The following is a 27,996-nucleotide window of genomic DNA, read 5'->3' as shown; positions in this document are numbered from 1 at the left end:
TACAGATTTGTGTCAGCACGGCATCTCAGGAACAGAGTAGTCTCAGAAACAGCGGCACACTGTCAGCCCCATGGCAGGCCAGGCAATTCAGCTCCTGACAGGTTAAAAAAGTGCTCATTGTCTGAGCAGCAAGTCAATGCAAGCCAGGAAAAACTTTCAGAGATTAGACCAGTGGCTAAACTTCAAGGAACAGAGGAAGTTATGCTGAGGAATCCACTGCTTTTTTTCTTCTTTTCTCCTTCCTGCCAGGGAAAAGAAGGTTGGAGCTGCAGTGCAGGCTGGCAAGGGAAGCAAGAAAATGAGGGAAGCTTTCCTTTAGCTCCTTCTTATTCAACATTATAGTACATTCTGTCACCCAGTTTCCCTGAATACTGCTGAAAGATAAGGAATTACTCTAAACCCAAATGTTTTCTGAGAGGTAAAGTGTTTAACTCTTTCAAAACCAGTAACTGCAGGATCATCCCTAGGGATAAGTCATGAGGGATACTTTCAATAAGAATGTGTTTGCTAAGCTTTAAATCACCCTATTTTGGGGTATCCTAATTTCAAAATATAGTCTCGATAAAGATTAAAGGACTACATCCACAATTTTTATTAGTGTTTCTCCAAACTTAAAAATATTTCATGTTTCTTTTGTTCAGTGGATGAACACTTAGTTCCGATATGTCCCAACCAGACAGTGAGATGTATTACAAGTGACCAAGTTCTATTAAAGGCCTTAAACTGTAAAATGCTGCTAAATTATATAAATATCTCAGATGCACAGGCTATTGATTACGCAACAAAATATCACAGAACTTTTTAGAACAGTTAAAAACTGGAATTCATTAAATGTAGGGTTCAAGCAAGTCTGACCATCACTTTCTGCATCCACTTGTGTTGGGGGTTAGGTTTCTTTCCTTGTGTTCCTTTTTACTTATAGATTTTTTTTTCCATAAGTTGCTAGGAGACATTAACAACTGGGCACTTTAGAAAAAAAAAAACGAAGTGATCAAGCTCAGGGAGGAGGGCATTTGGTTGCACTTCTCTTTTCTGAGGGTTTTTCTCTGAGGGGCAGGGATACTGTGAGAACTGACTCTCGCTCTCTCTCGTTTTAGGAAGATGGTTGGAGCTGCTGCCTAGGGAAAGGAATTCGCTGCTTCTTCTGCCTTGGGCTGAGCCTCTGCTTGCGAGAGCAGCCACTGAACTGGGACCTTTATTAACACCCACCTCACCAAAAGAGGGCCCTGCCTCCATCTGCTCGGGCGCCTGGGATCCTGAGCTGGCCTCTCCCTGCCCTGCTGGGAGCCGGGCTCCTCTGGCCCACCCTCGCTGCTTCTCCGGCACTGCTCCGAGTTCTCGTTGTGCTGTAGTCGCGCCCTCCCACCCTGCCGAGATATCCTGCTGGCCCAGCTTGCTGCTTTCCAAGAGTCATGCTAAGGGCACCAGAGCCAGCTGCCCCAGGGTTTGTGGAGCAAAGCCTCCCTTCCCTCCCTGCCCTCCCTCCCCATGTGGGCCCAGCTGCCATCACCGCGCGCCCCCTGAGCTCACAGCACAGCGCCCCCTGCAGGCCCGGGGGAGTCACCGCACCTGCCCTGCCCCGCTGGGAGCCAGCAGCGCCCCTGCTGGCCGTGCCCAGAACTGCACCCGAGGGAAAGTGCCGCAGCCGAGAGAGGGGCAGGGACTGGGTTCTGTTTGGTGTTAGTGCTCTGTTGTTGTTGTTTGTTTGCTTTATCACTAGTAAAGAACTGTTATTCCTATCCTCATATCTTTGCCTGAGAGCCCCTTAATTCAAAATTATAACAATTTGGAGAGAGGGGAGTTCACATTTTCCATTCCTAAGGAGGCTCCTGCCTTCCTTAGCAGGCACCTGTCTTTCAAACCAAGCCAGCTTGACCTACAAGAAGCAATGGTTCTTCTATTAAAAACTGTTATTGAAAATCTTCAGAACTTTCACTACTGAATTTAAGTTTCTTCAGCTGAATTTTTATCATACTTGAGGACATGCACATTTGGAGTTGGTCAAAATGCGGCAGAACTGATTGCAAACAAAACTAATCCAAGTGCCATTGAATACAGGAAGAGAAGATAAGCAGATAAATATATCCTTGTTTTTTCTCCGGGAGTCCCAAAGACTGCACACTTGAGGAAAGCTTCGGTTGCTTTGTAGCTATTGGACAACCCCAGGTATGGAAAAGTGCTAAATTCATGTCCGCATCATTCACATGTTTTTTAGGCTCATGAAGAGTTCCTTGGTAATACCGGAAGGGAAAGATAAGTTCTGTTCTTTGCCTATAACATATTTAGGACCACTATAGAAATGCTTAAAGAATTACATGTTTCTCTCACCTACTCTTCCAAATTTATGGCGGTTCCCTGCCTCTCTCTAAGCTCCACTGGCGTACTGCAATCGGCTGCCATGTGTGTGCCAAATTGAAAGGAATACGCAACTGAATTAAATGGCCCAGTAATTGGAGTCTGGCAATTGGACTGATCAGAGTGGGTGACAGCAAGGGATATATGTCAGAAACCATACATTAACCTAAAACAGTGGCTCCAAAATGCCTTGCATACAACCAGGTAAAGGTGCAATACCACTATCAAAGAAAAGTGAAGGAGAATCTGTGCACTCTGAAACCTGAGTCTCAGTAAATGTAAGGACTATCATTCTGTATCTTTGTTAAATGTAGTCTTAAAAATATTTACTAAATGGCTAACCACGAGACTAAACAAAAGTATTACCACCATTGTAAATCAAGATCAAGGCAGTTTCATGCCAGGCAGGGAGGCAGCTGATAATTTAAGAAGAGTGCTACAGATATTATGAGAGGTGAGAGATGATGACGATCCCAGAGCTGCTTTTTCTTGAGATGCTGAAAATGTATTTAATAGGGTAGGATCAAATGCTGATAGCTACAATACACCTCTTGCAAGTTTTGTTTTGGATTAAAACTCAGAAACCTAATTAAAACAATTTACTTTCACCCATTAGCCTTAATCCTTATAAATGGCTTACTGTCTTCTCTGGTTATTTTACCAAGAGGCACTTGAAAATGATGTCCTCCCTCTCCTGTCCTACTTTGCACTTGACCTTGAACCTTTGGCCATCTCCTGCATTCTTATTCTGAAAAACTATTTGGCATCCAGAAACTACTGGTATGTTTAGGTGACATCCAGACAGTTACTACACAGCATTTTCAAAGATTAACAAAGTTTTTCAATGCACTGGTGTACCAGAAGCATAATATCTAAAATATCTAATATCTAAAATTTTGTCTGTTGCATAATTTCCATTGAGGTCAACTAGTGTTATGACCTTTGCTTGTTTATGGATTTTTTTTAAAAAGCAGTAGATTACCATTTTAAAAACATGGATTACTTCTCTAAGAAAGTGTCAGGCTTATTGTAATTTAATAGCTCAAAGAAACAAGCTCTGCTAACTGCAGAATGAAGTTCCTAATTCTAAGCATTTACCTTTTAATCTTTGATAACTTTTCCAAAGTATAAAATATTACAAGCAAGTTTGGAGCTCAAACAAAAGAGAAAAATATAGTGAATGATAAAAGCATAGAATAAAATGTTTCAAAACTGAGATCATCTGAACTGTAGCCTTTCAAAAAGACTGTTAGCATTAGGAAGCTTATATAGAGACTAAGTTCCTCTCCATTGACAAGCAATACAGAGTCCACCCAGTTGCTCTAAAGAAACAAAATATACTGAGAGAAGAAATTTTTACCCCTGGCAGGTGTATGAACTGTTCTTTAACTGACTTACCCAAATTCCTACTCTACCATGGAAGAAAACACCCATCTTTAAAGAGGCTTCCAACTAAATCTGTGGTAGCACAGACATGAAAAAGAGAAAGAGGAGGCAGGTTGTCTCATTTAACTCAATCCAGCATGACCCATGGATTCCTTAAGGGAGGATTATAGGTCTTCCTCCACTGCAAATTCTACTCATTCTAAAGAATAAAAAAAATTCTAAAGAATTAAAAAATTAAAGGCTTTATCATGCCAATGCAATGCTATTTCAAAAGACAATCTTCTATTCATCAGAAATCTCACCATATATTAGTGGAAGGGATTTCCTGACAACATAATTTCACCTGTTTGCAGCAGAAAATACAGTTTACGTTATGAAAAAGTAACTTTCCAATGTTGCTTTTTTGGAGTTTTTTTTAGCAGCAACATTCATGTTGTTTTTTGTCAAAGCTCCTGGCCAGCTTTCAAAGTCTACAAAGCGAGTACCCACTAAATCTCAGCTAGGAACAAGCAAAAGATACAGCTGACTGGGCTTTATGACTCACTTGACAGATCTTTGTGTGTCAGCTGTGAGCAGCTTTGGAAAGATCAGTAATCCATGTACAGTAAGTAGCATTTCCAGCTTTTCAGAAAAACAAGACTCACTCTTTGGTAAAACTGAGAAAACCAGATGTTGTTGAAAGAAATGTCCTTGAAAAATCTAAAAACACAGAGAAAGCTAAATAAAAAACTAACCAAAAATATTGCTGCTTCATACCTTCTTCATTATGAAAAGCTTTTATACCTTTTCACCATTCTGGAAAGACCAGATTTGCCTGATGTGCTTCTGCCTTTCCAAGCTCTCACTGCTCCTCAGCCCATCAACCATCAGCTTGGTAGGACGCACATTGTTCACTTGCATTTCTTTCTGCCATTTCTCAGTTTTTAAACCTCTTTATAAAACCCTACCCTGTTTAACTTATTTTTCTCTCTGTGCTAGAAAAAACACCCCGCTAAAAAAAATACAAGTAAGTCTCCAGTTAAAAGCCACAGAATTCCTGAGGTTGGAAGGGATCTCCGGAGGACTTCCTGCTCAAGCAGAATCACCTAGAGCAGGTTGCCCAGGACCATGTCTAGTTGGGTTTTTAAGTATATTCCAGGGCAGAGACTCCATAACCTCACTGGGCAATCTACACCAGTGCTTGAGCATCCCACAGTAAAAACAAAACCCAAAAACACAAGCACAAAAACATCCAACCATCCCAACCCTGAACAATTAAATCCCTCAAACTGAAAAAAAAAACAAAAACCCCCACACCACTATTTCAAAAGCAGAAGATATATTATAATATTTCTTCCACTCAAAAAGGAAAAGAAAAAAAATTAAAAACTCTGAGTGACTAAGCCTATGTAAATATGAGTACGTAGGTGCCTGCATATATGCTAGTTTCTCCTATGTTTATTTAAGTATTTTAATAGGAAATGGTCCATTCAGATAGAGTAATTTATCCCCAGCGCTGTCCTAGGGCAGAACAAAAACAAGACAAGAATATGTATCAGTACACATTTCAACATAGAAAGCAGACTAAAGAACAGCTGCACACCGTATTTTCTTGAGAACAGAAACTAAATTCTGCCCAGCTGAAATATAATAGATTTAGTCTAATAACTTACTCTATCCAATATATGAATATATATTACCATGCACAATAATTTTCAAGTATTTTTGTTAGGATTGGGAACAGAGATTATTTGATAACACACCAGATGCAATGCATACAGTATCGTATGTAGAAACTGAATTGATACATTGCATTTTGAACAAAAGGATGAGTAGAACCACAATTTATGCTTGACACATTTTACTGAAGCATAGGAAAAGAAAAAAGAAAAATCAGTGAAATCCTGCTCTTAAAAAACATGCCATTGTTTTCTTCAGTTTTTAGACAGAGTGAGAGAAAATGTCTCAGCTGACAGTTCACCATCAATGCTGTAAACCCAAGGTTCATATTTACTGAGCAGAACATCAATTTCTCTCTCCCTTAAAATCTTTACTGCTTTGAGAGTTGTCTTCCTCCACCTTCCTGAAGGCCTTGAAATACGTGACTTTCCTGTCCTTTGAACAGGTTTTCATTTAGAAGATCTGAGAAAGATCACATTTTCTCAGTAGTGTCATTTCAGGGAGCTTGGCTGTAGGCTTTTCAGAAGTGAAAAGAAGGCACCCAATTCCCACTGATTTTCTGTGACTCATATTCTTAGGAAAACCTCACTTCTTCCCTGTACTTTCTTGCATTGACAATTTTATATACTCTGATTCTCTATACCTATTGCTGCAGATAGTCCTCATTGTTTGAACACCCACACTGATCTTCTGTGACTATTTGTGTCCAAAGGTTATAATAAATTTCACCTGTTCAAATCCAATTCTGTAGCATTTGTTGTTGCCAAAAAGTTCAAATCTCTTTTCAGCCAGTAATAATATTGGTGTCAGCTGCCAGGTCCTTTCCTTTGTGGACTTTTGCCCATTTAAACTAATGGTGTCTTATTTGTTTTATGACTGTTTTTTTTCTAGTAGCTGCCCTTCTGTGAAGCCTTCTCTTGGCTATGTAAGTCATACACCAATCTGGAGGACACCTGCTTTTTAGCACTTGCTGCCAGACCTATTTGAAAAGTCAAATCTCCACTAAGCACATCAAACACTCCGGTCTCACTAGATCAGAAACACTGTGAGTTGTTTAAGAATGTGGCTTGACATTATACATAATCTGGTCTAGCTGCAGGTGGCTGCCAAAAGGGGAAATCCTGCTCCCCCTACCCCCAACCTGTGAGCTGAATGCTCTCTCTCCCTCTCTCCAGTTCTACTTGGAAGCAAAGATCCCAAGGTGCCTGGCTGAATCAGTTCAGTGAGCTGCTCCGACAGAAAAATCCTCTCTTCCCCCACCGAGAAATGAGTGATGCTGGATGAGCTGACACCCTGGCAGCAGCACGACCTGCTAGACCTGATGAAAGGGAGAATAAACTCCCGGACAGGAGTGAAAGATATAGGAGCACCTTCTGGCAAAGAAAGAGGGCATTGAATAGGAAGATTCATGCAAGAGACAATGCTCTGAGCTTCGAAACCCCATCCCAACTGAGGTATTCTTAGGCAGAGTAAGGGCTAAGTAGCTTCAAGATGAATTCTCAGAACACTTTTTCACAAGACTATTTGTAACTTCTTCTCACAGAGTTTTATGTGTTGCAGAATAGTCTCAAAAGGACAGATAGGAGAAATGAAGTGATCATCCTGTTCTGAGACTAGAATACATTTGGCAAATTGCCATGGGGGATAAATGTCTATGTACAAAACTGAAGATGAAGGCAATTAACAGAAAATATACTAAAAAGGCAAAGCAAAAAAAGAAGCAGTAAGTTATGTGAGAAAATTATAGTGTCAGGGTCTGCATCTAGCATTTCCCAAGGAAAACAACTGATTCTAGATCCGGAAGAACTAATTCTAGATTACATGAAAAATCCAGACTGGCTTTCATAGTGACTTTCATCTAAAGATCTGAATTTGTCTGGGAAGTAGGAAGTACTTAGGCTGCACAGATCACTTGTCTGTTTAGGGAATATTCATACACACATTCCAATGAGAAGAAATTAAACACCAACCAGAATGTGACACTATCAAGAATATTCTATAAGAGAATAAAAAATCAAACTCTAATCACTTGTCTCCTGAAGACCTACATAAATTCAAGCAATTATAGGATAGAAAATAATGTCCACATGAGTAAATATGTCAGCCTATTGACTGGTGAAGGGCAAAACTCCCAATTGTTTAGAGGGCACTCTCCAAAACAATGACATGACTGACTTATATGTTACATGTTATTAGTTCTAGCCTGGCCCAAGAAGATGCATATAATAATCTGTGCTACAGCAAACTTGTTCACCAAAATACTGTATATTAGTAAAGCAGCTCCATGGAGAAGGAAAGCAAGCCTCAAGGATGAAGAAACAGGCTGAGCCTGGCTTTTATTGTGATAACCATAATAGCCACTCTAAAACTGTATCAGAAATTCCAGCAAGCAAAGGCATCTTAACTTAGCTTTCAGTGACATGGAAGTCAATGTTCCCATAAACTAAATGATCACAATCATTCAGATCTTACGACCAGCTAACAGAGAATCATGAGAAAACTCTGCCCTTTGACTCAAGAGCAAAACCAAGCTCAATGGGAAATGATGCTGATAGAATGGGAACCAAAGTGGAACAAACTGAGGAAGCACATTATGCTTTTCTCTACTCTAAGTGATGGTTCCAACACAGCCTTGACAAAACTGGAAAATGGCTGACAAGATTTAAAGTATAATGCACATCCCAAATGAGGAGAGATGCAACCCCCAAGCGGCATCTGGTAGTAATACTGTATTGCAGCAAATAGAATAACAGTAATAATAATTTACACTGCTATATACTCCCCTTCAAGGCATCTGAAACTAGCTACTGTCAGAGAACAGATGTAGGACTAAATGGCACATGGCCAATACAGATGAAAAACCTGATTCCTGACTGCTACATTTACATGAGGGGAAAGAAAAAAAAAAAACAACAAACCAACAACAACAAAAACCAAAACAAAACAAAAAGAGGAAGAAATGATGAGACATGCCTTTAAACTGTAATATTTATGTGAGTACAGATAGACCCCAGTAATCTATACTAGGACCTCTTTAGCAAAAGCCTTAATTGCACAGAACAGTGAAGTTGAGCTTGCAGATCACCTACAACTTCTTTGAGTTGCTCTTTAGCTTGACTTAGGTGAGAATATCCCAAGAGCTACTCTAGCTTTTACCAGCTGTCAATCACTTCAGAAATCACTGTCAAGAATTTCAGAATTCAAATAACTTCTCCATGCCCTTCACGCTTCAGTCACAGAAGGCAGGTGCAGTCATGATAATCTGGAAAATACTTTCCTCAGAAAAAAATGCTCCCAAGGAAGGGTCTAAAGCTACTGAATGTGTAACCACTTTATGTCACTGAAGCAGTTCTTAGTGACACAAGACACTGTGTGACTTTCCAGGGAAAAAGAAACCTACTAAAGAGAAAACTGTTGCTTTCAGTCAAAAAAGCTCAGAGTCAAGTTTACAACTTGCAATGTAGAACTCCCGGAGTACTAACACAATCCTCATAAGTCAAAAAAAAAAGAAGAGGCTGTCTTCACAGGAGAGAGAAAAACATCCCAAGTCTGTACCATTTGATTTATACTTGCAAAGGAAAGCTGAGCCAGTTATATGTGTAAACAGGGGTTGAGCTGATGTGTTGCTTTTCTCCTCTTCCATTCTGGGAAATGACTGTGGGTGATCTCTCTTCTTTCTTTACCTCCCACTGTCTCTTCCTCCTCCACCAGAAAAAGAAATTAAAGGGAAAAAAAAAAAAGGAGAAAAAAATCTGTTTGCCAGTAGCCAGTGTGAATACCAGCTGAAACACCTGCGCGCCAGACACGTCCAGCTGTCCCTCTCTCCTGCCTCTTGCTGACAAGGCATCTGTGCTGCACACCACACACACCAGTTTGCTTGCTGTAGGTAAGGAGACTTCTAGGATTATTATTCCCACTGCTCTTGTCCAGTTCTCCATACCATCCCCCATAGCCTGCAGAGGGGAACTTCTCCACAATGAATGGCCCCGAAAGTATGCTCGGTACAACCCAAATCAATGGCTTTTCACCTTCTCTTCTGGTACAATCACCACATCATTCCAGTCTTGGGTTACAGGGTAGCAGGAAGGCAGAGCCCTCCTCTAGGCAGGAAATACAAACGTTTATAAGGTTAAAACCAGGCCTAATCCTCTCCTGCAGAACCCCCTCACTCCTTTTTCTGTGGAGCACTGCTGTGCTTAGATAACAGCATCACTGCTCATTTCTTCACATTTTTTTCTTCCTGGTTGTGTAAGAATCAGGACCAAACTAAGCACAGCAGGAAGTCTTCCACCTAGAGAATTCCACCCTTATTTCAGACATCCCAGAAAACTCAACAGGAAGGATAAACTTCCAACCAGAGTCAAACAAAAATTTCAAACCTCTGTGCCTGAGGATTATGAAACAGAACTTTATGAGCAACTTCTTTCAGTTCTTGTCTAAAGGGAAAAAAATATTTTTAAAAACTGTTTCAGTTTAACAAGTTATTTTCAGGGTTTTTATCTGACAAGATTCAATTTTGGAATTCATTAAAACAAAAGAACTGCTATACACAGGAAAGATTGCTTCAAAATGCAAAACCAAAACATATTCTTTTAAAAATGCAAAATTAACATATCTAGCCTTTTTCATGTAAGTATTTTTCACCAAAAAAGTCACCATATTTTCCTATGTATATAATCTTTCAAGTGATGCCCATGCTTTACTTTCTCCAAAAAGAAATGTTGCATGACATTTTTTCCCCAATAATATTTATAAGTAAAAATGGTCTGAATTTTAAAACTGCAAAACACTTGCAGCACTCCTTCACTTAAGTGACTTCTGTTTTGTGTATTCTCAGCACTTATACAAACTGATGCCTGTGTGCAGAAATACAATTTAGGATCTTAATATCTGTCATCTAAATTTTAAAATTGTGGTCACAAGTCAAAAATCTACAAGACTGCAAGACAATATGCAAAGACATGCACATAAAGTATTTTTATTTACATAAAATCTGTTATATTTTAATTTTTCCCATTTTCCAAAACTTAGTGACAAAAAATGTTTACCCTGTCAGATATTTGATACTAAAAAAATATAATACATTTTATACTTGATTTTTAAATTTTCTTTCTCTACATTTTTCAATAACTTCACTGAATGCTAGCAACAAATCTTGCTTTTCCTTATGCTGAAGTTATTGTTGCTGGAGCTGACCAGGATCAAACTGTGGAAGGACAGAATGAATCTGGAATATCAGGTCCTAGCCCTCTATTTTTTTCCCTCATTCTCTTGAATACTTAGTTGTTAAGAGGTGTGCTCACCATTTTCAGATAGCAAAGAACATTTTTCAGAAAACAAACAAACAAAACCACTAGCAAAGTGTTTGTTATTAATTTTTAATGCTCCACGGGGTTTCATACATGGCATGAAGAAGGATGTTACTGCTGGGAAAGCAGAATTTCTAGATGCTTTTTAAAGATGACAAAGCACTTTACAGTTTTTTCTCTCAACACAGGTAGTGGTGGTGGGTTTGTTTTTTAATACATCCATGTGAAGACAGTTAGCTGTCAGTAGGAAAACAGATACAGAACATTTTAACCTGCCCTTAAAAGTCAACAAAATCAAGTAAACCTAGTGGCAGTGTTGCCATAATAAAACAGAAGATTTCAGTTTCTTCCCAGTGGAATTTGTGGTTCTGCAGTTCTCTTGAGCAAAGACAAGGGCAGACTCCTAATTTAGCCCACAGTTTCATACTTTTAATCAGAGATAGTACTGTAACTGGTCTCAAGTAATGATGCTCAAATGTTGTCCAAACCTGTTTTCCTCTACAATTCTAAGCAATACATGAAGAAAAATATTGTTAGAAAGTCACGTTAACATGAAGAAAAGTAGGAGATGGGAAAATGTAAACAATAAGCCCCATAAAACTCCCGAACAAACCAGTACATTTTGAATTGCTCTTTGGTAACTGATGAAAAAAAGTGCTACGAGGCAAATCCTTCACTGGGTCACTCACTGGGGAGACTGGTAAAAATAAATTGCACAGCTCTAATTTTCCTAGCAGCTTCCATGCTATTCTTTGAAACTGAGTAAGAAACCCTTGGCCTAATCCCAAGAGCCAATCTATAGTAAATAGTGCACACTTAATGCCTAAGTTCCTTTTTAGCACCATTCAGACAGTGACTTCAGCCACACAGCTTAGTCATAGCAGACATTTTTGTGGTGAAAGCATTAAACCCACATGCAGCTCTCTTTCTGTGGCCACTGGGGGTCATGCTCCTTTCCCATTAGCTGAATAAATCATAAAGTCTGCACAGACCACACAAGAAGCAAGGCTAGCAAGCCACAGGCAGTGCCTACAGCCTGCTATTTCTTTTCAGAATTAAAAAAAAAGGGGGAAGAAAAGAAAAACAGGAGAGAAACACAGCAAAACAGCCTAGCTTTAAGAAATTATTTGCTTTTTTTTTTTAATTTGATCTCTTTGAAGTCCGCAGAGATTTGTTTGTTTGTTCGTCTTTTAACCCAAGCAGCTACAGCAAAGAAGAAAAGCAGAGAAAAATAAAAAGATTGGCATGCAATTCCTTTATCCTATGCTGCAACAGCAGAAGGTAAAAAATCCTGCTGGTCTGTTAAATAATAGAGGCTGTCATACAATATAGAACCTCATCAGATACCCAGAGAAATGAAAATAGATGTTGATAAATAATATAGGTATATAGGCCTGAACAAGGAATCAGAATAGTGCACAATACTTTTCACATCAAATGATTTATTCTGCCAATGAAAACAACAGTAACTGAGCAAGGTCTGGAAGTCTAGAGGTTGGTTCAAGTTCCCATCAATCAGAAAACAAGATAAGAAGGAATTTTAAACATAGCCATTAGCATGCAACTAATGAACATGGAGAAGATCTGCACAGCTCATTATGCGAAGGAGTGTTTCTTTAAAATGTACCAAACCCCGAAATACTTTAAAAAGTGCACTGAACTTTAGCAGGACTTTACATAAGAGCTTGATTGGCAACTTGAACATGCCCTGCCTCTCAAAGCCCCCCGGTGGGGCGGGCAGGGGGAGCAGCTGGGAGAGCAGCTTTTCAAACCAGGTCCTGTTCCATGATCCCGTCTAGATCATTTGGACATGCAGTGTTTAGAAAATAACATTTACATGCTTCACTGTCTACATGCTGAAAAACTCTGCTGAGCAGGGAGGACAGCTGAATCAGGGATTGCTGGGTCTATTTACACACTGTCAGCTGAACCTTTGTTCCCTATCCTATTTTGGGTTGGCATTTTTGGTGCAATCTAGGGTATTTTTAAGCACAATAAAAAACCAAAAAAAAAACCAGTGAAGAAAAATGAAAAAACAAACCTAAAAAGCTGAAGGACAACAGAAGAAAAAAAAAAAGAAGAAAAAAGAAAAAGGAAAAGAAATAAAAGCAAGTAAGCTCAGGTCAGATAGGCTTAGAGCAGAGTTTAACAAGCTCTTTCAATCAGCTCTACCAGTAATCCTATATCCTTACCTGCAATATAACTTACTCTTTAGCTATTATAGTCCTCCTGAGCAAAGACAGATAATCATGTTGAATTGTGACAAATTATACGGTGGTTTTGAGATGTGAGCAAGCACTCACAGGGGAGTAGGGCAAGACCACTTAAATCCACTTCATTTGTGACTTAATATTGTGGGTTAAAACTTATGTGACCTTTGCCAAAGACATCTCATATACGTGCAGGAGAAAAATCAAATCCCAAGACTCAAAAGATTCCTAGCAATAAGATATACAGTTTCTGACAGGTCACCCAAGGCACAGCCTCAATTTTATCATGGAATTCTTACTGATGGATTAAGTACCACTTTAACCAGAATAACAATAAATAAAAATCCCACAGTGGAAAAATGTAGAACTGTGTAAAATTCAGGATTTCACTCATTCCAGTGGAACAGCCGGTGTTTAACATCTTTATACATGTGTTTTCCCCACCAGCAAAAGACATTCTTAGAGCTCATACAGAATATTCTCTCTGAAACTCGAGTGCTCAAAAGATCTCTAATACTTGAGACTTCAAACTGATGAAGTTACCAAGAGAAGCTGCATGAAGCACAGCTCCTTTTTTGGCTTCTATAAGCCCTTTTTTTTACCTTTTCCTTAGGCAGAATTTGTGTTGATCTCACTGGGAGATTTGCTTAAGTGAGGAGAGCAATCCTAGACTCCACTAGCAGCAAGAACCAAGGATACCACTTCAATGATTTCAAAATTAAAACCATATAAACCATATACTTGCTTTGTCCAAATGTGTATGAACATTAGCAAAACAGAGCATTTCAGAGGCTTGCTTCATACAAGGACAGCTACAGATTCAAACGTGGCTGCTTTCAAAGCACCCTCACTCACAATGAACAAACACAATGCAAACATTGTGAGGCCAAATTCTCTCTCCAGAATCTGGCATGGGTACATGCTCTCCAGAATCTGGCATGAGCCCAGGGTAGGGTAACGCAATATGTGTAAGGGAAGTGAAGAAAGGCTTTCTCAAGGCAAGGAGAAGAGAGACTTAAAGGTTCAGGTGAGGGACAAAAGGCCAATCTTCCCCCCTCACGTCCCCCTCTGCCTGCTGTCCTAATCAAAGCTCAAAGTTTCAATTGAGTTTAACTCCGCCACTCCCAGAATACAGAAATGTTCATGTATTTTTGCCCTTCTGAAGAAAAAAAGGAGATAGGGAAATGGTTTAATCCTTAAATAATATGTGCTATCAGCAACACAGCACCAGGCCTCTGCCTCAGGTGTATGGATGAGAAAATGATACAGGGTTACAATACTCAACAACCAGAAAAAGCACATTGATTTCCATTGCATACCATTATTTCTACCTTTACAAATGAACCTAACATTGAGGATGTTTAAATGAAAGACCAGTATGTGACAACTTATTCTGCACTGGTGTCTTGTACCAATTAGTACCAGCAACAGTAAAACCCAAATCACAGAAATCCTAAGAGTCAGAAGCTTTCCTGAGCAAATACAGGTATCTTCCACCTTCACTAGGCAAATTCCAGGAACAGCATAAAAGCATAAGTCACATTTTTATCAATACAATTGATAAAAAAATGCAAGCACCTCCCATGCCAGTAAAGGCTTAGAGAGAGCTGGGGCTGCACTGCTTGGAGAAGGGAAGGCTCTGAGTGTGTGGGGATGTGATTTATCAATGTATATATAAATACCTGCTGGGAGGGTGCACAGAAGATGAATCAAGGTTCTTGATATTGGTGTCCAGTGAAAGGCCAATGCAAGAAGTTCCCTCTGAACCTCAGATTTAACTGCGAGGGTGACCGAGCACAGGTACAGGCTGTGGAGTCTCTTCCTTGGAGAAATTCAGACGTCTGGAAAGGGTCCTGCTTAACTGGCTCCAGGCGCCCCTGCTTGAGCCCTGGCTTGGAACAGGTGCCCACCAGAGGCCCCTTCCAGCCTCAGCCATTCTGTGATTATATTGACTTAAAAACCTCTGAATCTGTCAAATTTCAAGGTTGAATCTGTGGCACTTTCAGGCCACAGATTAAAAACAAAACCGTAGTATTACTGATTGTACTGAAGAGTATGAAAGAGTGCACTTGTTGCATCACAGGGCTAAGTCAATCATTAAAGGTTCATGTTTTCTGTACTTCTAAAGAAGAGATTGTATGTATTACAACAGACTGTGAAAAACAGTTTACACTGCAATAACACTTCAATATAAGAAAAATGTTGCTCACTCTGTAACTCTGTATTTAGTGCGACTAGGTGTACACGAAATTTCAAGTACTCTGGACTACTACGTCATCACTATTTCCAGCATGCACAACCACATATGTAAAATATAGCCCCTCTTTCCAGAAAAGCTCTTCCAAAAACCCAAGGGTAAAGCTAGGGGTGTGATCATGATGTGATAGTACCAGCCACTCCTGTTTTAAAGATACCTTGTGATATCCAAGCAATATCTCTTGCTAACCAGCTTCTCTGCTGGGCCTAATTGAGTAATTACTCTTTTGCCACCTTCTTCTGCAGCTTCACTGCTCCTTAGAATTCCAACAACAAGATTTTTTTCATCTTACTTTTGCTGATTTCAGGATTTTGCTAACTGGTGAATTGATAAATTTAGGAAAACTGTTAGAAGTAGTCTACTCACAATACCATAGGTTTGCTCACAAGTTAAAGGTGTACTCTTTCATTATTGCATAACTATTTAGAACTCGTGGGCAAATATCCACAGAGCACATACACAGTGCTCCTACTGATTTAACAAGAAATTTCTGAGGACATAATGAGCACTTAAAACTGTGAGGTGACATTTGCCTACATCTCATCAGTTTAGATTAAACCTTAAAATTTATTATCACAATGAGTAATTACTTTTTAGTCTTGAATCCAAACACTACTGTGGCTATTCAAAGAGACTCATACTTTGGTATGCAACAGTTTGTTAAAAGAAAACTAAATTTGGCTATGTTAGATAGTTTTCAAAAGGTTTGTTTCAAAAGAAAGTTTTAAGTTCCTTAAAAATGTTCCTTCAAAAATGCACTACAATTGGTTTCATTCTGTTTTTAAGAACACTGCTGTAGACCAGATTCAGACACTGTTGTTCCAAAGTAAAAGGTATTTATACAAATATTCCTAACTCGGAAAATGCTTATACTAGAACTGCTTATTGAAAGGACAATAGACTGTTCTTTTTAAATGCCAAAATTAAAATACTGTATCAGTTAATCAAATATTTTCCCAGGGAAAAAATACATGAAATAAGCCATAACCCTGAAATGATAAGAATTTCTATTGGTGTAAAACACACTTACCTAACTTTTTATTTAACTGTGGGGGTAGTTCCACAAACTTAAGAGAAAGTTTCTGCTCTTACTATGAATTGTTGCTGCTGCAACCCCTCTCCCATTTAAAATCACTTTACTTAGAATGATGCACATTTTGAGCCTTGGAATATATTTGTAGAACTGGTAGTTGCGGTAACAAGACGAGGTTTACAGGTCTGTCCACATCAGCACCATGTACTCAAGATGGATTTCAGCTGCCAAAAAGGTCAATCCAAACTGCTTGCACAAACCTGTCTTTATGCTCCTGTTTATTATGCTCCCATGTAGTCGATGTCTCGTGCACTAAAACAGTGCAGCCATATGTCAACATCTCTCTGGTGGTTCCCAATGTTCTAAACAAGAGCAAGGGTGCACTGAACCTCCCATGTAAACTTTATACAACAGATTCAGCAGAACTGTAATTATTTACAAAATGATGGCATGAGAAATCTCTGGATTTATATCTCACTTTAAAGTAACAGGGATTGTGTCCACATAATTCTTGAGTTCATGGTAGGTTTCTAATTTACTTTCTCATTTTTGGTATGATAAGATAGAAGTCAGCATTCTTTAAAAATCAATGTCCCTCATTTTTAAAGTTATTAATATCTTTTAAACAAAGCACTTCTCTCTCTCTGGTTTTTCTCTATTTTTCCTTCTTATCATAAAGGCACTATATTTCATTACAGATGAACCTGTATGTTGAGTTATTGGCAGTACACAACACTTGTGTCTTGGATTCCAGTTATTCCCTGGATACAAAGGAGCAAGTAGACAAGCAAAGCACAGAATTTCCTCAGCTGAAGAGGATAACTGCAAAGCATCATTTGGAGGTAAATTCCACTGAACTCCACTTTTGAGCTTCTCTCAAAGCCTATCTGTCACAATGTCAGGTCCTCAGCTGACAGACAAATGACTGTGTTTTTTCCATTGTTCTTTGCAGACAAATGGAACAGGACAGCAGAGTCAGGCCTACCTGAAACTAAGTGCACTCTGGGATTCTGACTCCAACTGATACCAGCTCTACAGGACTATTCCTCACCAGTCCTCCCTTAAATTTGTGTCCCTCTCTCAGTTTTCTTCCTGCTTACTTTTACAGTCTCCTTTTAAACACTTTTTCTCTCCCCTCAAATGGTACAAGTGCAATGAATCAAGCTGCTTCTGTAAGATCAGACAAAGTGACTAAGTAAATATGACACCTTGGATTTTAACTTAGCAGCCACAATGTTTATGAACATTTGCATTGACTGCTTTTCAGTTGCTTTGACATTTTCATATGCAATTAGTATACACTAAGGTATTCCTATATAGTGCATATTGAATTACCTTTGTTCCACGTAAAAAAGCATTCAGTTGTTTTTGTTGCAAAGCCAATATATAATGAAATAATAATGATTATTTGTAATACAGTGTTGCTTGTCTTAGGATCTCCAATGATTGAATATAATGCAGTATTTATTATTTCTAGTTCAGGACAAGCAAACAGTGTTAAATGGCTTCTCCAGAATCCATGGCTTTTGGTCCTCTACTCCAGCCACTCTTACTACAGTTTGTTATTTCTCTATGCTGGTGGGCTTCTTGCCTAAGTTTAAGGCAGTTAAATAATGTAATTAAACAATTAGGATGATTGCCCTTAAATGATCAATTAAGACAGCGTTCTAAACATGCTTCCTCATTTGGAATTTAGCCTACTTTCTATCTCCCTCTGTGTATCAGAGACAAGGCAGCCAGGCTAAATTCAGAAATCACTGCACTTCTTATGTTATGTGGTTTGTCCTAATCTTACATGAGTGCTATGTGGCAAGTGCTCCTTTTTAAGGGAAAACTTACATCTACACAGCCAATCAATGCAGCCAGCAGCTGCATGGATTTAACAATAAGAAAAGACAACATTTACTTCTTGCTGTACCACATATATATGTTACATTCTTCAATATCTGGCAGATAATAATAAGTGAGTTCTAGAGTTGCAATGAATGCCCATGTTAAACACCTGAAGTTTGCTGAAGTAACCTTCATGCACTTGCTTAGAACATTTTTTGTTAATTATCCTGGAACTGGAGCAATAAAAAACAAAGCCAATGACAGCATGCTTACCACACCTCTATTTAAATAATTACCAGGCAGAACTGAGCTGATAGGAAGAGAGAAGCTGCAGGGATTTTGTCATATATAAATAAAACTGGCATGCCTAAAACATGCTTCATCTCTAATTGTAGATATTGCAATTTAATTTAAAAGGAATAATATTTAAATAAAAGATTACCCACTTAAACAAGTTTTCTCTCGAAGCCTCCCTCTCTTTTAACGGAGTTTTATGTCACTCTGTTTAGATCCTTTGCAGAACTGGTGTCTTTCTTTACTACTTTCAATCGGTATCATAAACATTCAGTGTTATTACAGACATCATGGTATCAAACTCCAGATAGTCTGATGTTTTAGGGGAAAAAATTAGACTATTTAAAGTGATTATAACTTTCCACTTGATAGTTTAACATTCTACAATCATTACTGAGTCTGCAGGCACTGTTAACCTGTTCTGGTGAGACAAACATGTCTTTTCTAATGTTTACTGAGATATTGTAAATTACTTAACGTACAGCAGAGTACGTTTTTCTCAGTTAATCTAGACCTGATCCCTGAGGGGCTATTTATTACATATGTATACAACCTGTCTGTAGAAGTGAAGTTAATGTAATATGACACAAGTAGCACACACTGTTTAAATGTGTTCCAGAAAGTTAGCAAATTTAGTTAAAAGAATACTTACATGATCTTCTGCCTGGAAAACAATGAGGAAAAGGGTTCTAAATATTAAACACTGCTGTTCACTGTAGGTGGCCAATTAATACACTGTATCCAAGCTGGAACAAATCCTTCAAATATATACATAAAGCATATAATCTCTTATCTGCTTAGGCATGATCAAATTTTTAACAAATCCTAGTAACTTCAAACACAGCTTTAATGGGATGTAGTACTAAAACATGCAAAGTAAAGAACAGAGTTTTTAAGAACATAATCTGTTTTAGAATGTTTCAAGAGAACTGCTTTGAAATGTAATTATAAACTTAACCCATGAGTAAATGTGTGCCATCCTGCAGAATTAAGTTACATGAATTAATAGATATAGAAAGAGATACCCTCTTGTTCCTAACATCTATCACAAATTGAAAATGAGGGTTTACATCTCAAGACACAGAAGTATCTGGAGATGGTTCTAAAGGGTAGCTATGTTTAACACAGGAGCAAATTTATGGTTACAAGCTTGGTTCCTGTAAAAATTTTTATTTGATGATGAGAGAGAGAGAGAGAGAGTTTACTTGAGAGAGAGTCCTAGGAGAATTGTACAACTATTCTATGCCCTGATAAATAGTTTGAATATATTTTAAGAGCATCTATCTGACTTTTGCATCTTTATCTCACTAACCTAAAATTAACAAAACGCATCTTTTTCTCAGGGTGCCAAAAGCTCAGAGTGGGAGTTGCTGGTCCCCAGACTGTCCCAGCTTTCCCTTACATGTATAGTGAAGATACTTATTCCAAAGGCTGTGCTTCCAGTTTCCTTCTTGTATGCAGAAAATGAGTTTTTCACATTGGTTTTCACATCACTTTTTGTTCTGGTTTACAGTTCACTTGTCTGCATGACTGAAAAATGAGACATATTTTGAAAACAGCAATATGGGTTTAGAATTGGTTCAATTACCTTGAAGACAAAGTGCAAAGTGTTTCAGGTCACAGAATCTAGAATCATTTAAGTTGGAAAAGACCTTTAAGATGGTCAGTATGTTCTGTACAGAGGTGCAGCCTAACTGCTTCTCATTCTGAGACAAAAATTAGCACCTGATATTTTAAATTTCCCTTCTTTTCCCAAAATATGTGGGGATTCCTGATTAAGAAAAGAAATACACTGTATGCTTGTGATGCAAGTCGTGTACTCTAATACAGTAAGCAAACCTTTAGACTATTTACAGACCACCCTGTGAAAGATCATCAGTGAACTCTGTGAAGATGCCCTTTACAGTGCTTTGATGTTAAAATGAAAACCAAAAGCAGTGGATTTTTGCCATATATGGTAACTGCACAAGGTGTGATTTTGATCTTTATTCAATGAACAGTCACAGTCGGACTAGAAAAAAGATGCAGAAATACAACTGAAAATTCAGACAATCATGAAAATGCTATTCAGCTCACAAATTCATATATATTCAGCTCTCCCAAGTATCATCAAACTCTAAAAGCACCTCAGTTTTCATTTTGAAGAGTCCTGAGTGCCTTCATTACTGCTTTCATGCCTGCCTCTAAAACACATCAGTTACCACAGAGCAGAGCAGAGCAGCTCATCAGACCTTAATTCCTGCCTCACCATGAGATCCTGAGGATATCTGGCCAGTTTGTAGACATTTGAGATCAGCTTCAAAAACCAGTACAATAGTAGTGACAGCTTCCGTTTTTTTAAGATATGGTGAAGGGTTAGATTACCACGACTTTTTATTTCTGTCTAGCACTTGCAGAATCCACTATCCTCTGCCTAAAAAGATTCAAATCCTTGGCAAAGCAAGTCATCACTGCAGGCTGGAAAAGAAATGGATGTTTATGTATGAAGAGCAGCTAGAATCATTGTGCTGAAGCTGTTTTGGGAAAATCAAGGTTTGAAGGTTTCTGTTCTATGCCTAGAACAAAACAAGAAAAGGTGTGGGACTGGACTTTTGTCTTATGCTTCAAGAACAGCATTAATAATTTGTAGAGGAAAGTCAGTCCACAGATGATTCCAGCCGTGGTAAACTCCTGGGTCTCTTGCTGCTAGAAAGAAGGCTACATCGCCAAGTCTGACAACACTGTCCATACTTGCTCCAAGGAATTCATCTGTAGTGGTCAAGACTCAAGGGAAGAATTAGTGTCCCTTTATCCCTCTGAGACAATTATGTCCTCTACTAATCACAGCAGAGGAAAAGTTTGAGTCCCCTATAATGGAAGAAGGACTATGTACTTTCCAAGCCCAGTGTGTGAGCACTAGTAATAGATAGCTTAATTATTCGGGAGATTTTCATGGCCACTGGAGGATTTTTTTTAAAAAAATAACAAAAGAACCCCCAACAAAACCAAGAAAACCACAACAAACCAAACATCAAAGAAACCTACTGAGACTTCTGTTATAGAAACTTCTTGAAGTTATGCTGTGAGAGGGACTTCTGCTGCTCTAACAGAACCAAGGGCCCACCTCTCAAACATCTAATGGCAGGAATACAGCATGCACCTCTGCCTTCACCCCTCTCCACTGAGTAATTTGATGCTCAGTGACTCTGATGCCTTCCAAGGCCTTTCTCTTTCTATAAAAAAAAAAATTAGTGTTTCAAGCCTACTGTGCCACAAGCACAACATGAGAATGGCAGGATGGAGTAGTGAGCTCCAGCCCTTGGTGTGGATTGACATTGCTTGTACCTTTGTATCTGTGTTTTCAGAAACATAGAATATCCTGTTTAGATTTGCAAGGGCCAAGCTAGCATTTACTACACATTCCCCAGTTTTAGCATGACTTGAAAGTCTTACCCAATAAATAGCATCCTGAGTAGGAGAGGAACAAGAACTTAATTTGAAGGTAGTTTCCTCTTCAAATTAATAAATAAACTGTTTTCATTTTTTAATTAAGTTTGCTAGAAAGATTATACTATTTTCCCACTTTTACTATACAACCTGCTGATTTGAACTATATTTATTACAAATGTGATTTATGTGGCTTTCTACATCTACAACCACTGTTCTTCTGAAGGAAATAATGGGGATGTCAAGTACCCAAACAGAAGTAATTCCTTTTGTAGTCAGTATAAAGCAGGGAAAACAAAGAACTCCACCTTAATCTGTACTAGTTTGGAAAATTTGAGACTAAAGATTCCAAAACAGGATCTTGATCCAAATCCCAATGAGTTTAACTGAAAGACCCTCCACACCAAACAGGGAAAATTCCATCAGTTTTCAACCAAGCCCTAGTATCTTTACAGTGATTTGAATGTTCTCTTCCATGTTAACAGGAGATGACAAATATATTCAGGTACAACATTATATTTATTTAAACATTTATTCCTGGTCCCAGTAAAGTCACTGGAAATTCTACTAACCTGAAGAATGTATTTATGTGAAAACCTTTCTCCATTGCTTCAGCACTATAATCATTGGAGTTTATGACTTAACATTTTCTTAGTGCTGTTTGACTAAGGACTAAATCTTTGTATCAATGAAATATACAACAGAGGTCATTTTATCAAAATATTCCTAAATTATGGGCCTGGTTTTCTTTGAAGAATTCAAAATAAAATATAAGTATTTATATGGGTTTTTTTCAGACATGGAGACACTAAAGAATAGGGAAAGAGCAATTTTCTCAGTATTGCACAACAACCTAGGAGCAGGTTAATAGGGCACAACAAACCATTGCAATCATCCTGTCTGATCTCATGAATAGCATCGGTCAAGGACTCTCCAGAGTTTAAATAAATAAATCTGGTTTAAAATAGAGCATATCTTCTAGAAATAAATGGATGGAAGTAAGAAATAAAGTGCAATTCAAAGACATTCAGTGACTGTCCTGTTCTTGCACTGCTCCAAAGGTTACTTACCTTCTCTCCTCAAAATAGCATTTTCGTTGAAGTCAAAATTCTTGTAGCTAAGCTATCAATTGTGCTGACTCCTAACTTTGCCTGCTAGAATGAAGAGCTCTTAATTATAAGTTTTTTGTTCCACATATACATACTTATATGGATGAAAATGCAAGAATAGGATTTCAGTTTTCTGCTTGATTGGCAGTAAGCCAGTCACTATAGTCCCCCAGGACACCCTCCCACAACTACTGCAAAGTATAATTTTACATTCACTTTTGAAAATAAGGCATAATTCTTTATGAGTGACATACAGAAAGCACAACATATCTTACAACAAATGAATTTAAATTGTATTGTAGTTACAAGAGAATTTAGAAAAAAAGGCGTCTTGCCTCAAATTCTTTGTGGAGCTTTATCTTCATCAATTTGTTTTGCTCATATTTAGTCAAACTCTTATGATTCATCTACATAGAGATTTTTATTTGCAAATTAACTCTTTGTTTTTTGAACTATATGGACAACATCCATCTGCCTTTTAAGAAAACAAGAAAAAAGTCTTTCAGCATTCAGTTGTGCTGTAGCATATCCCCACAAAACCCTTGAAAATCTCTGGCCTGTACAGGTTACTGTATGGCATGAAACTAAGTTGCATCACTCAAACTTCTATTCCAGCCTCTCTCCTCCTATTAGACTTGGCTAGAGGTAGACTGCTAAGATAAATTTCTCTTTGAAGGACAGACAACTTTTTTTTTTTTTTTTTTAATTTTTTGAAGTGCTCTCCAGCTCAGAGCAAAAAAACAGAGGAAACAACAATCATCCAAGAATTTAACTTACAATTTACTTCAAGCAATCCAATACAAACATTTTCTGAATAATATTTTTTTGTATAATGTCACATTTACAACTACTTTTGCTTATAAAGGTATAGATGGTCCATTGCATCCAAAACTAGGAAAAGAAGGGTTTAAATATAACAAGATCAGTGCCTAAGTCTGGTTGGTGCTCTGCCAGCACTTACTCTAGATTCTTAACACAATACAGACTATTTAAAGATACTTATTTAAAGTACACACTCATCTTACTTAAATCACATTACAATTAGACATAAGTTGCCTTCTATACTGAGAAAAAGATTAATAAAGATGAAAAAAAGATAATGTTTCTCTAGTTTGCCTCTGTAGGCCTAGATGATACCAAGATGCCTTAAAAAGAACCACACTCTCCAGCTAAATAATAACTGGTGAGGTATTCATTTGATCAAAATCTGCATGCACTAAATGAAACTTCACCCTTCAGAACATATACTTAGGTCTTTACTGGTTTGTTTTTCTTCATTTTCAATTTCTAAGAGTAATAAAGATCTTGGGGTAGGGCATTTCCTTTGGATTAATGACTGGCTGGGGTTAATGGCCAGGATGTTCCTTGGGCCATCAACTTCCCTCAGACGGTCATTAATCCCCAGGAAATGCTCTGTGCCTCAATCATTATTGCTTAATTTCAGTGCAAACAAACTACTGTGGCAGACAGCGTGCTGTATGCTATCCCTTAAACACAAGCAACACAGATTCACTTCATTTTATCAATTGTTTACTGTATGGGCTATTTTCTGTAGCAGGAGGAAATCACAGATCTTTTAACTGTTCTATGAAATCTGCTGGTTGCCCTCATGATCATTTGATAGACTGGACTATTTCTGCATGAGTTATTTTGTTTGTCACTTACATTGTCATTGCTATTAATTATCAGCTGGTAGGCCATTGTTCACTTTATTTCCTGGCAAAATTCAAATAAATGCCCTAAATATTACTTGCAAAACATATTTTCCACTGACAGTGTTACCTACCCACGCATGCACATCATCTTGAGTATGAGGTTATTAAATTTCACAGGATACCTCATTTGACACATCTTGACATTTACTGTACAATCTCAGGCGTGCCACAGAGTTATTAAATTATCAACAGTAAAATATAACATGGACTTTCTCCAGGCTTGTGCTATACAAATATTTACTAGAGCACAGAACTTTGTTATATTTCTCTAGTCTACTTGATAATCCCCTGATTAGACATCCACATGCTTGGTGGAGCCAAAGAAAAACTGTAAATGGTCAAAGGAGATGCAGCATATTTGTTTTCAAAGGCCAGCTTTACTATAGTTTGACTTTAGAAAACTATTTAATCAAACTGGCCAACTTCATTGATTTCTCAGCTCTGGGACTAAAACAAAAGGATTCAAAGAAGCTATTAGTGGTAACTGAAAGCCACCTTTACTAAAGCTTTAAGAACTGAAAACTTTAGGAATTTGGGTATTGCTAACTAATTGGGGCACTTATCCTCTGCCTTTTATGTGAAAAACTTCAAAATACAGACAGTGGTAAGTGCTTATGGTCAAAAGCATTTATTCTTTTCCAAACTTTTAATTCAAATTCCAGTATAACAACGACATTATGCTAAAATAAGTGGAATGACATTAGTAGAATAAATAGAATTTAAATTTCAAGGACCTGGTATATTCTTCACAGTTAAATGCACTTACCATGCGTTAAATTTCTCTGTGGTATGAAAAGCGTCCACTACATCTTTCCTGTAGTTATTCACAGCCTTACATTGTTCTGCTACAAACTTCAGTGATTTTTTTCTCTGAACCCAAGAGAGGATTTAGCTGTGAAGACAGCAATAGAGATGGTTGGGTTATAAAAATTATTATTTATTTTAAGTCATCACTATCTTGACTGGGAAGAGCTTGCACTACAAAACCTGAACAGATATCTAGGTTGTATTTCCAAACACATTCACCCACCTTACATAAGCAAGCTGAGTTCCAGGAAAAGATGCAGGAAGCTGAATTAGTACATTCTATCGCTACTGCTCTGATAAAAAAGTTCAAGCCCTAGTTCAAACCCTAATGGTTTGCAGCATGTCCATGAAAAGCCTGGGCTGAAGTACTGCTAACAAACTTGAGTTGGAGGCAGTGAGGCAGGGAGGCCTCTTGCAGAATCTGTTTTGACACTGCCCTGACCATTTCCCCTGACAAGGTTGGCTTTGGGCCTGCAGTTTAGGAGGCTGTTCCAGGCAATTCTGTTATTCCACATGTTAATACATACAGGAGAAAAATATCGCCACAAAGGGTTGCCTTTTTTGTTTAGACTACAATGTAGTAACAGGAACCCACACTTCTAAATAAAAATAGTTTGATATGTACTGTATTGAAGAAGGTCATCAGTCAAAAAGGTATGATAGAGCTCAAAGCAATGAGCTTTGGTAAGTACACCAAAAAGCTTTCCATTTTATTTGGAAAATAAAAGAAAGAAAGAAGGACACAACAGGCTGGAAAAAAAAAGCACCAACTATATTTCAGATCTAAATATGGCATTTTAATCTAAAAAATATGAACAATTGGTTGAGTGAAGTCACCCAGGTCATTCTACACATACAGATGTCAGGTATTGAAAAACACTATTGCACTTTGATTCTCTGAACAAGAATTTCCAGTCTTTTCCTGCATGGTTTTGCTTTCAAGTATAAGCAGACCATGTTCATTAAAAACAGATGCTACTGTCTCTGTGCTCCATTTCAGTTATCAATATCGTGTTTGAAAGATTCAAAACATTTTAATAAAAATTTAACTGTGTTTGTGATCACATCAGGCAAGGCTGGGTTAAGATGCCAAATTCCATAGGCCTTCTTGCAAAGAGAAAAGAAAAAACTAAATAATTCAAACTGTACTCCCCCTTCTTCTTTAAAACCGTTTTAAAATTACTTGTGCATTCCAGAACAAAAAACCAAACAAATAAAAATATCATCAAACCCAAACTAAAGCTAAAACCCTAGGTAATAAGAAAACATATGTCATCTGATGGCACGCCCTGCAGACTTTCTGTCAGCTGGATGGGGAACCACCCATGCTTTTCCCCAGTTTTCTTCTATTATGGAGGCTTTAGAGGAAGAAAACACAGAATACATCTACTTAGACTTTGCTTTTTCTTCACTGGTAAATGTTATTCTAAGGGGATCTATTCTCTGCTTCCTGCATGTTACTCCAATAGCTGAAATGGAGGTGGTCCAGAAAAATCACATCTTCACAGTATGAATGCTCAGTCTGCAGCTCAAGCTCGTTTTCATATTGTGAGATCTACTGGGCTCCAGGGCTTATGCCAAGGGTCAGAAAGCATGCTCTAATTTGGGTTATTATCATTATGGGAGCTTTTAATGGATTAGTGTTGTACATTTCCCTTGTTTGGGCAGATACACAGAGTATGGTTCTGGGCTGTGCTCTGAGCTGCTTCATTTCCATCTCTGCATTTCTCAAATTTCTCAGCATTTACCAGGTAACAGCTACAGTATTATTCTCAAGCACTTCATTGCTGGCAGTTGTGAGATACGGCTCCATAGCCTGTGCAGACCCCACTACCTTTTGATTTATGGATTTTTCTTCTCTTTGTTGCTGTTTCTCTACCAAGAACATTTTCTTCCTCCTGTGTTACATATTCCTATAACAAGAACAGCTCCTCCATTTTTTTTCACATACAGTTTTTCTTTTCATTATGAAATATCTGTATTTCCAAGAAGCTACTGTCCTCCATCAGAACCTTGTTCCAGATCCAGAATCACTGTATCTGTCCTACTTCATTGTGAACACTTGTTTCCATTACAGAACAGCTTCAGAGGAAGAGAGTCTTGGTACAAGTGATAACAGCTGAGTCTTTGACACCAGTGAATTAAGCAGTAAAAATACTTGTTTAACCCAGGACAGAATTTAATTCCAGAACTGGAATAAAAAAACAGGGTGAGAATGGCATCAAGGCATATTTATGTGGGAAGACTTGCAAATATGTCCTAAAAGTTCTAATTTTTTCTATGGAATGTCTATTTCACTTCCCACTCCAACAATAATACACAATGGATCTTCCAGTAAGGTTATGAGTAGCTGTATATTCCAATAACAGGTGATTCGTTGTTCTTTTTATTTTCTTTGTCTATTTTTAAAACAAAGCAATTTCACTGAGACAAGGATAATTAGGTAGTGATGCAAGGTAGTGATGTAAATTTACAGATCTTTTCTATGAGAAAGGTGTAATTGCCTTAAAATTACCTCATTTCAAAAAAGTACATTATTTTGAAAGCATAAGTTAGGAAACCTCCCTTGGAGAGGTCCGAAGATGCTTTATATATTCATATGT

Source organism: Haemorhous mexicanus, chromosome 4 (genome assembly GCF_027477595.1).
Source record: "Haemorhous mexicanus isolate bHaeMex1 chromosome 4, bHaeMex1.pri, whole genome shotgun sequence".
In the NCBI taxonomy this organism is placed as follows: Eukaryota; Metazoa; Chordata; class Aves; order Passeriformes; family Fringillidae; genus Haemorhous; species Haemorhous mexicanus.
Note: the sequence above shows the minus strand (reverse complement) of the source record.